The sequence below is a fragment of the Pogoniulus pusillus genome, chromosome 17, assembly GCF_015220805.1.
Source record: "Pogoniulus pusillus isolate bPogPus1 chromosome 17, bPogPus1.pri, whole genome shotgun sequence".
Lineage (NCBI taxonomy): Eukaryota > Metazoa > Chordata > Aves > Piciformes > Lybiidae > Pogoniulus > Pogoniulus pusillus.
Window position 1 is genome coordinate 22,545,939 of NC_087280.1, and position 12,309 is coordinate 22,558,247.

General features: G+C 51.7%; 1 protein-coding gene across 3 annotated transcripts in view; it reads right to left on the minus strand.

The window, feature by feature from the left end:
- The window catches only part of KLHL25 (kelch like family member 25), a 23,171-nt gene extending 17,063 nt beyond the window's left edge, over positions 1-6,108 (minus strand). For all 3 annotated transcript variants that reach the window (XM_064158073.1, XM_064158075.1, XM_064158072.1), the window contains exon 1: positions 5,966-6,108. The gene's annotated coding sequence lies outside the window, so the exon portion shown is untranslated. The remainder of the gene's footprint in view (positions 1-5,965) is intronic.
- Between the last annotated feature and the right edge of the window lie 6,201 nt (positions 6,109-12,309).

The following is a 12,309-nucleotide window of genomic DNA, read 5'->3' on the forward strand; positions in this document are numbered from 1 at the left end:
GCCTGCAGCAGAGGAGGCTCAGGGCAGAGCTCATTGCTGTCTGCAGCTCCCTGCAGGGAGGCTGTAGCCAGGTGGGGTTGAGCTCTTCTGCCAGGCAACCAGCAACACAACAAGGGGACACAGCCTCAGGTTGTGCCAGGGCAGGTCTAGGCTGGGTGTTAGGAGGAAGTTGTTGTCAGAGAGAGTGATTGGCATTGGAATGGGCTGCCCAGGGAGGTGGTGGAGTTGCCATGCCTGGAGGTGTTGCAGCCAAGCCTGGCTGGGGCACTTAGTGCCATGGTCTGGTTGATTGTCTAGGGCTGGGTGCTAGGTTGGGCTGGCTGAGCTTGGAGCTCTCTTCCAACCTAGTTGAGTCTATGATTCTACTCATTAGTAAGGTGCCTGCTACCTTGTCTCAAATATCTGTGCCTTTCCAGCATCTCCACCAGCACCACCCCAGGACAAAAGGACTGGTACAGAACCAATTTCCCTCTCTTTTAGTGTAGAGGTTACAAACCTAAAGTGACCTACTATGTTGTCCTCATGGGGAAAAGCTCCTTGCAAAACTGCTTACCAGAAAGAGCAGTGTAGCAACACTGTGCCGAATGCAGAACCCAGGTCCTGCTGCATTTCAGATGCAATTTCCTGGCACTGCAGACCATCTATGGTTCAAGAAAGGGGATCTATTACATGCAGGCATCCATGTACTCACAGACTCAGCTCGAGCTTCAAAAGCAGAAAAGAACCCAAGAGAAAACAGGAAAAGATGGTGGGGGAGGGAGACAGAAAACAAGAAAGGCGAAGGAACCAATGTAACAATGGTCTCAGCTGGTTTTCCTTGCCTAACGTGGTGGACTATCAGGCACACAGCTTAGAGGTGCTTGAAATGCTCGATACTAATGATGTAAAGAGTGCTTGAGATGAAAGGAGTTCAAGTAACACCTGGCACTTAGTGCAGCACAGCACTTGTTAAGCATGCAGCCTGGGCTGCTGCCAGGTGGGCATAAAAGGGCCTTGCACCACATCGTCTCCCAAGCTCCCTCTCTGCTCTGTCCACACTCCTGCGTGCCTGAATGCAGACTTTGCTCCCTAACACGTTGAGTTTGTCTCCAGCTGCTCTGGTGAATTTAGAGGTTTGCCCACGTCAGCCAAATTTGTTCCTGTTTTCTTCAGGATGACTAAGGCAGCAGAGATGCGACTGTGATTTTGCAGGCTGGAATTCAGGAACGCAGCTCTTCTGTGAATCAGAGGGGATCTGTAGCAGAGCTGGATCTGGCCTTCCTGACAAACTCTCCTTGCTTCACCATAGCAGCAAACAGGCAAGCAAAGGTGGTTGACTCCATCCTCCCTTGCACAGAGTTTCTGATGCTGCCCCAGCCTTTGAGAATGGAAAGCGTCCTTATCATTTCTTCTCATTTTCCCACTTTCTAGCTTAGCCTGTGTATCCCTAGACAGAAACCAGAGAAACCATGTGAAAGAAAGGATCCTTCTGTTGGCTCAGACAGAAACTGGGAGGTTTTCCAAGCCCAATTCTGTAGGCTCCAGGAGATCAGATTGTCTGGAGAAGGCCCGGGCACTTATCTGAACGTCAACATGCTTACTAGAGCAAAACTGAACTCAGACACTCAGCCCATCCATCACTGCTTCACATCCCATTCTCACCAGTATCCACCATTCCTCCCTTCGAACCTGAGCCCAAAGCCACCACAAGACTCTACTGAATGCCATTTACCATGGAAAACAAAAGCAGTGTTGCCAAGCTGTACCAAGTAGTGAGGTTCTTGTTCTATCTTGCAAAAGCCCTGGTAAAAGGTGCAGGAGTGCCTCAAATCCAGAGGACACGAACTAATCTGAGCCAAAGGTGACCACGTTCCAACTGAGATGAAAAACCACCCATAGCAAATACACTCTGCACGCAGTAGCTGCAGTTTTAGTTGCTAATCAAGTATTGGACTTGCCACTTTTCACCTGAGGTATTCCATAAAGCTTCTTGAGCTCCCTGTGAGGCAATCAAACGAACTTCACATTCACCACTAAGCACAGTGGCTTTGCAGCTCCTGGGAATATCACACACTCCTAGAACCACTTCCAAATGGGGATAAATAATGCTTTTAGCCACAGTTCAGGCTCCAGACAATAGCTTTTCACTGCTACGCCTTAACCTCGGTGGATCTTTTCAGAGCCCATGATTCATTTCAGAGGCTGCTGTGGGGCTTTGTCCTCCCTGCCTGCCCTCTGGCTCCACTAGTGAATAAATCCCATTCTGCCAGATCAATCACAGTCATTTTGCAAAATGAATGAGGGGCTGCAGAGGAGGCAGGCTGGTTCCCAGTCCTGTCTCCCAGATTATGCTCAAAAAGGCTCCAGAAGGGAAACCAACTACTTGATCACAGTATCTGCCCCAGCCCCATCTGGGCAGGATAAAGTCCTTTTCAAGCAAGCCAACTTGCTAATGTGCTGCAAAGGCAAAAGGCCTTTGCTACTTCAAATACAGAGGAGCAGAACCACATGCCACTTCCCAGGGAGAGTTCAGAAGATGAGATGTGGTCTGTGTCAAATTAATTCCAGAATAACCACTGCAGTTGCTGACTCCAGACAGCTCACTGAGATCCTCCCACTCTGTGCTGTGTCCGGCTCCTGGTGCTGAGGTCAGCAGAGCTGACTGTGCTGATGATGGTCAGGCCAACCAGAAGCCCTGCTGTGGATGCTCACACAAAACAGGTCTGTCTGCCTGCCTGCTGTCAGGGCAGCATTTCAGTTCTGTGTTTGGCCAGTTAACATGGGAGCTTTGCTTTGCCTTCCCCACCCCCTTGACAGGCAGGAGATCTTGGTGCAACTGCCAGGTTCAGTTTGCAGGAGCTCATTTGCAATTCTGGCCAGAGTTCAGAGCCATGGAAATGGGAGGCATTCAGGTCTCCCGAGTCGATTAGCCCTGAATGTTGGTGCACATGGAGGAAAGGGATCCCAACTGGATGGTAAAGCACTGACAGATACTGAAGGATCTGGGGCTGCAAGGCAGAACACTGCTCATTGACCTCTGGCTCTGGACAGAAGGACCAATGTGACACCCATCTCTGATCTTTTCCTTTCAGTAATAACACAGCACCAAAACACACACTCAGCTTGAAACGTGTGCACCAGCACAGAAGCACTGCAGCAGCCCAGGCTGTCCAGGGCATCTGTGCATGCATGAGAAGCAAACCAGGGCAATTGCCAGTGTGCTACAGTAATAAATTTGCCTTGCCACAGCCTGACAGGCTGTCACATAAAACTGGTAGTCTTTGCAAAGGCTGATGGTCAGCAAGCAGACAGCGGTTATGGGGCATGCGACGTTCCCAGGCTTCAGCAGTGAGAGGCAAAGACAGAGCAGCCTGTGCTGGCTGGAGTGCACTGTGGAGATACGAAGTTGATAAGCAAAGGCAGACAGATGTGATGCTGGTTAAAGGTCAGGCCAGGGGGCTTGGAGTGGCTTGTTACAGCTAAACGCTTCCTGGCCAGCATTCTTGCAGCCACTGTTTTAAGCAACGCCAGTGACATTCACTGCAATTCAATTACAGTCTATAAAAGCCAGGAGTAAATCTAGTCCTCAGCTCAAGTGCTGACACTGCTTCTTCAAACCTGCCCCTTTCACAGTCCCCTAGCGCCAGCTGCCAGCGCAGCCGTGGACACCCCGGGCCAGCTCTGCCTGTCCTGCTCCACCTACTCACACCTAAGGACAAGGCACCGCTCAACTCTTTTGTAATGCTGCCACTTCCCTCCCTGCCTAGCAATGTGCTGCCCATCCTCTTCCACCTCCACAGATGGCCACATCCTGCCCTTCCTGTTTCGCTCACCTACCATCTAAACATTGCCTAAAACCTCCTCTGTGTGTTATAAGAAGGGCCTGAGCTCTGGGGAGTGGCTGGTTACCACTGTAGGGGTGAAAATGCTATCCTCGTTCACACGGACATGTAGATCAGCACACATTCCTCGGCCCCATCCAGAGCCACAATCCAGCACTCGCTCCAGTGCTGTCTATCAGGCACACGCTCATTTTCACGTTTGGAGCCCATGTCATGCCACATCTTATCATCTGTTCCCAACCTGTCTGCCTGCACAAATTTCATTTGCCTAGCTGCTTCAGTCAACCCATTTTCGACTGGCCTTATCTCCTCTCCCAAACCACATCTGAGACACCATCCTGACTGCTTGTGCCACTCGGAGCTGCCCCCAAGCGCAGCACAGCAGGCTACGTCTCGCAGAGGTACCGAGGCAGAAGGGCTTCACATAACAATCCTCAAACACTTGAGAAAATGAGCACAAAAGTGCTAGGACATTTAAGTTTCTCAGTGCTGAAGCTGCTTACAGTCTCCTGCGTCCACATTATGGTGTGACTAATTTGCTTCTGCAGCAAATGCCACTCTGGTTTTACTCCTGAGAATCTTGTGTTTGCCCAACTGCTGCTTCTCACTGCAGGGCAAACTTCCACCTCTGCCTTCTGCTCAAGGGCTGTACTCAATAGAGCCTTATCACAGAGATAACCCAGAGCAGATGGTTAGGGCTTAAGGCACAAAGGAGACAAAATGTGTTTTCAGGTAAGATTTAATCTGAAGCAGCAGACAGGACAAGGAAAACAGAGACTCCAGAAAGGATCCTACCTCACTAGAGAGCCAGATCCCTTAAGAGATTGACAGAGAGAATGTGTATGAGAGGTCAGAGCTGGTTTACACTTACTCTGAAAAAGGCACTATTACCAGAGCAGCAATGGATGACAGCTAACAGCAGCAGCTGGCCACCACCAGAAACCTGCTGGGTGTGCTGCAAACATCCTGAGTGCTCCTAAGGTAACTTCAAATATGGCAAGACACAGGAAGGGAGGGAAAGAAGGGAGGGAAGGAAGGGAGGGAAGGAAGGGAGGGAAGGAAGGGAGGGAAGGAAGGGAGGGAAGGAAGGGAGGGAAGGAAGGGAGGGAAGGAAGGGAGGGAGGGAAGGGAGGGAAGGAAGGGAGGGAAGGAAGGGAGGGAAGGAAGGGAGGGAAGGAAGGGAGGGAAGGAAGGGAGGGAAGGAAGGGAGGGAAGGAAGGGAGGGAAGGAAGGGAGGGAAGGAAGGGAAGGGAAGAAAGGGGAAAGCAAGGTAAGTTGTCAAAGTATAAAGTTTGGAGAATTGTTCCTGTGGCTCAGGATGTGTCCTGGACAGAAAGCAGCACACTTGAAAGAAGATTACAGAAGCTGTGGCCCATGGTACCTGACCAAAGGAGTCACTCCTGCAGATCACACTGAGCTTGCCAGGGAAAGCAAGCAGAAGGCAATCAGGAAGCTGGGACGCTCCATACCAGTAGCGTGAAACGCTGAGGTGTCTGCTCAGGAAAGGCAGGGGACAGCAGCTTTTGCAAGCCGACTCGGCTAGGTGAAGACCTCACACCAACAACCACAAATGCAAGTGGCTGGATGAAAAAAAAGCAAAGAAGAAGAACGCCGAGGGGTACCGAACGGGCTTTTAACTTTTCCCTCAATGCAAAGGGAGCTGAGGACAGCAGAGGGATGCAGGACTCGCATCTCCTCTCTTGTCAGCTCAGCTCAGCTCAGCTCAGCCATTCAAAGCAACCTGTCCACTTCTCCAGGGCAGCTGTATCCGTCAAACCACCGTTCTTAGATAGAGGGACAAGAGGAGAGGGAAAGAACTAACCAAATAAAGCAACGCTCAAGAAAGGAATAGCGGGGCTCTTCGGACTGTGGAAGAGCCCTTCACCTCCCCAAACACTTCACTGCCAGCTTTCTACACCTGTGAACCCTGCCTGTGAAACCGCCTCCGGGCCGGTAACTGGCCCCAGGGCCAACCCCGAGCCGGTAACCGGGGCGGCACGCCGGGTGCCCCACCGACGGGGACGTATCTGCCGCCGGGCCGGCTTGTCCTTGGTCTCCCCTGAACCCCAGCAAAAGCCAACTCGGCCTCAGGAAGAGGGGCTAAGCCGGATCTGGGAGAGGCGGCCTGAGCCCAAAGCACTCACCGTCTGCCTCCGTGCGCGGCCAAGCCGAAACCTCCGGCAGCCCCGACAGCCCCGGCGCCGCAGGGGGAGCGGCGGCGGGCCGCGGCGGGGCGGATCTCGGCCCACGCGTGGAGCGATGCGTGGCCCGGCGCGGCCCGGCGCGCTGCGGGGTACAGAGTGAGCCGCGGGCGGAACCGGCCTCGCGTGGGGGCTCGGGGGCGGGCCCGGCCGCTGCCGCCGCGGCCACTCCGGGAGCGCCGAGGCCGTGACGCGCCGCCCCGGCCCCCCCCCCCCGCGGAGCCGCGCCTGGGACGGGCGGGCGCGAGCGGCGGCAGCCGACCAATAGAAGCACAGGGAGACGGCTTGGGGGCGGGACTAGACCGGGTTCCCCATGGGTCCTAAACGCCTCCCTTGAGCCTTACAGCCCCGCGGGCGGCTCTGCGCTGCCCTCTGCTCCCCCCGAGATGCTGTTGCAGCCCCCGCGCTTTGCCAGCTCCCTGAGGGACTGCAGGGTGCTCGGCGCTGGCACTCCGCTGCATAGCCTTCGCGACTGCCCTTCGAGCTCTTGTGGAACCAGCCGTGACATTCCCCCGGCAGAAAGCCTTCCTCTGTGCCCCGTCCTTTGCCCCTGAGCCAGAGCCCTGCTGGGGCCTGCCTGGCGGCCCCGGTGCTGCCGGGGCGGGGGTGGGCTCTCGGCCCCTGGCGTTGGGCGGGATGGGCGCCTCCCGCCCCGCCGTGTGCTGTCCTGGCGCGCCGCTCCCGCGCCTTCAACCCAAGCCCGCAGCGGGACAGGGAAGGTGAGCGCAGCTCCGCTGGAACCTGGGCAAGATTCCGAACTCTCCTCTGACCTCAGCTCGGCAGAATTTCAGGGCGTGAGGAATGCGAAGGTGAACAAACTCCCACGGGGTGTTTCGTCTGCAAGGACTTGCAAAGAGCTTGGGGTCAGCCGGGAGTCTCCCTGAGCTCTGTGTCCCCTCACCACCCTCACTGCAAACAACTTAACATCCAGTTTCAATCTCCCCTCTGCCAGTTTAAACCCATTCCTCCTCATCCTGTCATTACCAGACCCTGTCAGTAGTCCCTCCCCAGCCCTCCTGTAGGCCCCCTTCAGATCATACCAGGTTGGAAGAGGCCTCCAAGCTCATCCAGTCAAACCCAGCCCTGCCCAACCAACCAGACCATGGCACTAAGTGCTCCAGCCAGTCCTTTCTTGAACACCTCCAGCCACAGCAACTCCACCACCTCCCTGGGCAGCCCATTCCAATGCCAATCACTCTCTCTGACAACAACTTCCTAACAACATCCAGCCTAGACCTGCTCTGGCACAATTTGAGACTGTGTCCCCTTGTTCTGTTGCTGGGTGCCTGGCAGCAGAGCCCAACCCCACCTGGCTACAGCCTCCCTTCAGGTAATTGTAGACAGCAATGAGGTCACCCCTGAGCCTCGATGTCTTCTTCCATGATCCAATTTCTCCAGGGCAGTACTCCCTATACTCAGTCACAAGTGCTCAGGAATAAGATTCAAGTGAGAGGCCAACAGTCTCGTTAAATTAATCTTCCCCAGGTAACAGATAGATGGAAAAATCCAGGTCTAAAGTGTGCAAAACCCAGAGACGGACTGTTGCAAGGCTGCTCCTTCCAACCTAGTTATGGAAATCTCCTCAAGTTTCCCACTGAACTGGTGGCCACTGCTTGTCCTTGCTCTGCAGCAATGACTCCTATGAAGTGCTTGCTGCCTGCTTGGAGAATTTTACACGGTGTGGACATGGGAGGAGGTGGAAGGTGGCTGGTATGGGGGTCTATTGAAGCAAAAGTCCCAATAAATAGAAAATACAGTCCCTTCTTCTCTTTCCAGGTTGAAACTGAAGATCAGCTACAGCTGGCAAAGGCTAAGTAACAAAAGACACTGAAGATGTTGAACTGTATCAAATTCCTGGGGTTTTGGATCTGAGTTGTTCCACATCATTGCAGTTTAACTCTTACAGTGCTGCTGTCTTCTCAGCTACTCTTGAAGAGGCTGAAAACCGTCCCTGGGCCAGTTAATTACTTTAATGAGCTGTTCAGGAAGACAGCAAGGGTTTGTGCAAGAGGTGGGTGTGGTGGCATCCTGAACACATCTGTTAAACAACAACAACATGAAAGACAAAACTGATTTTCCCATTTACTGCTGAGTCCCACCCAGCTGCTCCGGAGTATGAAAGACTTGGGGAGCTAAGTGAGGTCATGCTTCTTAATTCCAAAGCACTTTCAGAGTGCTACTACAAAAGCAAAATCCTGTCCCAGCAAGCTCTGTGTGTGTGTGTGTGAATCCAACCTTCTGTAACCTGGCAAGGAGAATTTGTGACAGCTGCCTGTCGGGGGGACCTGCCAATGCTCAAAAGAGCTCTCTGCAAAGCTGGGCCCAGAAAGATGCTTCGAAGGTAAAATGTCTAAGGCTAATCTCCCACCCATCACCTTCCTAACTGTGCAACTCTCTGACTCCTCTCTGTCTCTGGCAAAGCTAAACAGGGGGCAGTCCCAATAAGCACTGCAGGAAACATCCTGTGCTGTAATATTGCACACATCTGGTGCTAAGATGCTTGAGAATATAGGATTAGGATAGGAGTTTTTGTTCTGAGGGAGCAGCAGAGAGAGTGGTTTGCCATTGGAATGGGCTGCCCAGGGAGGTGCTGGAGTCACCATCCCTGGAGGTGTTGAAGCAAAGCCTGGATGAGGCACTTAGTGCCATGGTCTGGCTGATTGGCTAGGGCCGGGTGCTAGGTTGGACTGGATGATTTTGGATGTCTCTTCAACCTGCTTGATTCTATGCTGATTGGATAGGGCTGGGTGCTAGGTTGGACTGGATGATCCTGGAGGTCTTTTCCAACCTGCTTGATTCTATGATACTAGGATATGGTGGTGAGTGCCACACCAGATGCACAGACTGGCAACCAGCTCCTCACCATGAAGGAGAAGCTAAACCAGATAACTGAGAAGGCAGAGAGAGCACAATGGGAATGCTTAATAGCATAAGGAAAAAAAACCCCAACCCCCTGGCAGACATTTTAAAATGTTTTTAAACCTGCTGTTAAAGAGGATTTGAGAAGCAGGCATATGTAGGGAAAAGAAGCTTAATTTATGATGAATATTAATACCAGCTCCTTACAGACGATACTGGCCTCAAGCATCCCTGGGGGTATCTGAGGGACTCGTGCTGTGGTTATCATTTCAGTGCATAGGGGAAATTCTCTTGCATTATTAAACAAATCATGCCCTGTGTTGGCCTTTGGTTTGAGGCATGTCATGCATAGTCAATGTCAGGGAGCTGAGGGGACAGCATTCTGCAACCTGTTGGCATCTTAAAAAGACACTGGCAAACTGCTGACCTGATCTCTTCCTTCACCGTGACCCATCAGAGGGATCAGGGGTTAAATATTCCAACATTTTAAGGGGGAAAAAAAACCCAGAACCAACCCAAACAAACCCAAAAACCAACCCAAAGTTTTAAATAACAAGCATTTTACCCTTTGGCCATGGCTGGTTAGCATAAAACATTCATTATGGATGGAGCATTTAAACATTTGCAAAGTTCAACGTTTGATTTGACTTGTTCTAGAGAACCAGCCCTAATTGCCTGCTTCTCATTAAATCCTCACTTTCCCAAAAGGTACAGAATCAAAAGCTTTGCTCTAGCCAGAGGTCTCTAGCTGTTTTTATCTATTTAGTTGACTAAGTAAATGATGTTCACAGAAGCAGCAAGAGGGATGAAGTCTGGCCAAGAAACCCTCTTGCCTTCCTTGCGTCTGTTTTTCACTGGACATCACCATCCTATAAACTTCAGCTGCTTCAGGGGTTAAACAACAACATTCAGTGTCTTCCCTTCTGGGTCACTGGTTGCAGTCTACCACAGCCCATGTCACAACCAGCTCATGGCTGCTAAGTAGTCTGTGTGGAATTAGTTTATCGAGTCTCAAGCCAGACACTAGTTGACAGATGCCCAAAAAGCAGGAGTCCAACTGGCTTCCTTGGCAGTCACGGCAGGTTGGTCAAGGCTGTGCAAATTCAGCAGTTCCCCGAGGCTAGCAGCATAGACAGAGTTGCCTGTGAATGTTTTCCTCCTCAAGGAGTGCCAAAAGCCTTCAGAGAAGGTCACAGCTCAGTGCTGTGAGTGCCAGTGTCTGAGGACCACACTATCATCTCTGCTTTGTCTCTCCAGGGAAGTGGAGAAAAGGTAGGCAAATGGTGCTGGAGACTCCCAGCAGAGGCAGCTCTGCCATCAAGGAGAGGATACAAGGGGGGGCAATGGGAGTTTTGATGGAAGTTTTCACCCCCTGGATTGCCCTGCACAGGAGAGCAGGCTGCAGGGCTGCCAGTCAGTAACAATACAAATCCAATCTCCCTCCCTCTTGGCCTTTTCCCTCCTGATGCCAAATTTAAACGACCTTACTTTTTTGGCAGCAGGAAACTTCACAATTAAATATAGAAGCAAGAGCAGACTTTCAGATGGAACTTCCAGCAAGGGAACAACAGATGGCATTGTTTGCTGGGTTGGGAAAGCTGCATCTGCTCCTCCTAGAAGAAATGCTAATCAGAGTTTAATTAGGCATTCAGAGGGAACCCGACCCTACCTCAGGACAATGGCCATGTGCACACGATCCTGAAAATCACAAGAAAGTAGATACAAAGCCATCAAAAATCCTCACTGGACCAAGTCCAAATTAAGGCCATGATGTGATAGGGTAATGCAGAGACTTTTCCTCATGCTGAAATCCATCTAAGCCACTCTAAGTAAAAAGGGAATTGGCAAAGACTTAACTGTTTTCATTTCCAAGTGGGCAGTGATTTAGTTTTTGGTTTCAAAGCAGATAATTCTAGCATAGCACTGGAATCAGATCCCAGCCTGGTTGTTTTCTGACTCTCTGAGGTGTGGCAAGAGTAAAGGGTAGCAGAGATCTTTACAGCAAGTAGTACAAATGGGGATAATAGAGTCAGAAAGATCAATAACACACCTTGCTTAGCATAGGTGATCCCTCTAGAGAAACACAAAAGGAAGGAAAAAGAGGATAGTGGAAAGCATTCCCCAAGTCAGGCCAAGTAGGTGTTCAAGCAGAAAATGAGCCCCATGCCATGCAGTGCCTTTGCCTGGTGTATAGAAGAGAGCAGGATATTGTTCCTCCTTCCCTCCCTCAGCCCTGTCAGCTTACCTCAGAAGTGCAGGCAGGCAGGCAAGGCTCTGTGTGTCCTTATTTCAGTGTCTTCTGTTTGGGGAACCAAACTGCCACCTCAATTTGGAGTCCTCAGACCTGTTTCCAAAACAAAACAAGCATACCAAGTGTTTCACCAAGGGGAGGCTCCAGCTGCCAAATTTGCAGGCACCACAGAGACCCCTCCCCAGGCTTTGTGTTCACCTCTCATCTTGCTTTAATATCCTCTTTCTCTCCTAGCTTGGGTCATAGCAGTATGCCCCAGCATGGTTCTTGAGGCTGCTGTATGTACCTGGGCTCACCATGCCATATCAGATGCTTGGGACAGTGCAGACCCCTTCTGCTGATGGTACACCCTGCTTGCAGTAGGCCTGGAAACATGTCCCATGGATAAATCAGCACTCTGGGCTTTGACACCTGGAAGGTGTTCACAAGCAGGGAGCACTGCTGATTTCAAACAATGCCAGGAAATCGGCAGAGATCAAAGGAATTTGGGACAAGGGACTCAGAGCTGCAGTGAAGTTTGCTTGGCACTGAGGCAACTTTCAGCAAATGCAAGGAGTGGTGAAGAGAAATGTAACAGGATGGTAGGGTGTCCCTGGGCATGGCAGAGGGGGTGGAATTAGATGATCCTTGTGGTCCCTTCCAACCCTGACTGATTCAAGGATCCTGAGCCACTTCTACCTTCAGCACTATTCTGCTTGAGAGAGATGTCAGATCCTAGTCTGGCACAATCCTCAGGGCAACTAGAAGAAGTGGTCCTCCTGGCAAACTGCTGCAGAAACTGTAGCCACTGATGAGCCTTGTTCCAGGGACTGCTGTGCCACACTGCCAGCATCATAGTTTTGAGCCCCTGGCTTGTCTGACTGGCTCTGGACAGCCGCCCATGGGCTGTGAGTGTTGTCTGGATCCCATTAAACATCATGGTCCTTTGAGAGAAACCTTGCAGACTTGCTGACTGTCTGCAGCACACTGACAGCAGATTTAATAGTGCTTTAATTTGGAAGGGGCTTCTCCAGTGATGGAAGTGGTGGCTGTATCCTTGAGCACGCTGACCTGGAGCTGGCCTTCTCCCAAGCACTGCATCTCCACGGTGTATGGGGCAGGAGGCTGGCACTGGGAGCAGGTCTTTTGCAGAAATGAACCACCTGCAGGTGTCCAAGGTCACAGAAATCAAGGAAGG